The following is a 2,157-nucleotide window of genomic DNA, read 5'->3' as shown; positions in this document are numbered from 1 at the left end:
CTCTGTCCATCCCCTAATGCCCCTACTTCCTTCCACCTCCTCTTCCCTTCCGTCTGTTCAATTCCTCCTCCCCCATCTATTTCTTCCTCCCCCAGTCTCTCTGCATCATTTCTTTCCTGTTTCTGGCTATCTCCTCCTCTGTCCATTTCCCCCTCCACTATATCTATCTCCACTCCTTCCTATTGTGTCTATCTCCTCCTTCCCCCTCGCTCTCTCTCCATCTCCTTCCTCCTCTCTCCGTGTTATTACACTCATCCCAATAGAAAAACGGTTGTTGTACCCCCACAGTACTTATTTCTAAATTGTAACTGATATGTGTGTCAAATTTGATTGAAATCGTTCAAGGATTTTTGCCCGTACACTGATGTCAAATGTGTTCTACACACATCACATTACACACGTACCTGTACCCATACGTCCAGCAAAGTTCGCTTTGTAATTTCATTTGCACGTAGCGCAATGTTCGTGACCTTCGTTTCCTGAACTGCGTGCTGTACAATGATATAATTTAGCAGGTGATTCCAGTGGTATATGTGCCTACCGTCTGCGAAATATGTTATGAAGAGAGTTAGTAGTAAGAAGTACTCCACTAAAAAGTCCTGCATGTAGTGGCAGCTTTTCACGCGTCTTAGTGTTTATGACGTCATACCTCCTGAACTATGCGTCGTGCATGATATATTTTTCTTCGTACTTTCAGCGGTGTGGCAACAGCCTTGCCGCAATGGCTACACCGGTTCCCGTGAGATCACCGAAGTTAAGCGCTGTCGGGCGTGGTCGGCACTTGGATGGGTGACCATCCAGGCCGCCATGTGCTGTTGCCATTTTTCGGGATGCACTCAGCCTCGTGATGCCAATTGAGAAGCTACTCGACCGAATAGTAGCGGCTTCGGCCAAGAATACCGTCATCACGACCGGTAGAGCGGTGTACTGACCCCACGCCACTCCATCTGCATCCTCCTCTGAGGACGACACGGCGGTCGGATGGTCCCAATGGGCCACTTGTGGCCCGTAGTCGGAGTGGTTTTTCGTTTACTTTCAGCGGCGTATATGGATGCCGTCTACGAAAGGTTTTGTGAAAATAGTAAAGAAGTAATAAATTAAAACGCCGTGCATGATTCGGTAGTGTCTCCAGCAGTCAGCTTTTATGGCGCCATGTCTCCTGAACTACTTATCGTTCAGTGATGAAGTTTTTCTGATACATTCAGTGGTATAGGTTAATACTATCTACAAAATTTGTCACCAATACATTTGGTAATGAAGAAGCTGTATGTTAAAACGCCATCATTCTGTGGCAGTTTTACTGCATGGATACCGAAAATTTAGCATGCAATGAAATTTTTCTTTTCGTCATTATGTCGAAGTCGTCTGGTAAAGAAGTTTCGTAAAGATTTTAAATTATTCGTAAAGTATCTTGCTAGTCTCCAAGGGCTCGCTTTCGCAATTACTGAATTATTAAAGTGTGAGTATATTTGCGCCACAGGCTATTGTTCCCCACCAATCTCCACCTCTTTGATAGCTGGGTGATTGTTACCACCACAGTGATTCTTTGCAGACAGTAAATGACATGTGTACCAAATTTTGTTGCGCCTGCCCGGCTAGCCGCACGGTCTAACGAGCTGCTTCCCGAACGGGAAGGCAGACCGGTCCCCAGCGCGTCGAGGTCCGGTGTGGTGGCCAGCCTATAGATGGTTTTTAAGGCGATATTCCATCTACCTCGGCGAATGCGGGCTGTTTCCCCTTATTCCGCCTCAGCTACACTATGTCGGCGATTGCTGCACATTGTTTCCACGTATGCGTACACCATTATTACTCTATCACACTAACAAAATTTGGAAATTTGTGACCAAACTACTAAGGTCATCGGTCCCTAAGCCTACACACTACTTAACCTAAAACGAACTTACGCTATGGACAACACACACACCCACGCCCCAGGGAGGACTCGAACCTCCGACGGGGAGAGCCGCATGAGCTGTGACAAGGCGCCTCTGAAATTCATCTGCAGTCAGTTCCCTACTCATAGTTAAATTGTTCGAGTGATGGAGAGGAAAAAAATGTCTATATTCATAATTTGACTGTCAGGTGGAAGGCAGCAGTTGATCATCATAACAGAGGTAAATATTTTTTTTTTTTTATAAATGAGAGATGTCTTTGTGT

General features: G+C 45.8%; 1 pseudogene; it reads left to right on the top strand.

Moving 5' to 3' along the window:
- The first annotated feature begins 703 nt into the window (after window positions 1–703).
- LOC126285510 (5S ribosomal RNA) lies at window positions 704–821 on the top strand (annotated as a pseudogene).
- Window positions 822–2,157: the final 1,336 nt, after the last annotated feature.

This window comes from Schistocerca gregaria, chromosome 8 (genome assembly GCF_023897955.1).
Source record: "Schistocerca gregaria isolate iqSchGreg1 chromosome 8, iqSchGreg1.2, whole genome shotgun sequence".
Lineage (NCBI taxonomy): Eukaryota > Metazoa > Arthropoda > Insecta > Orthoptera > Acrididae > Schistocerca > Schistocerca gregaria.
This window is presented reverse-complemented; position numbering and strand designations above follow the sequence as displayed.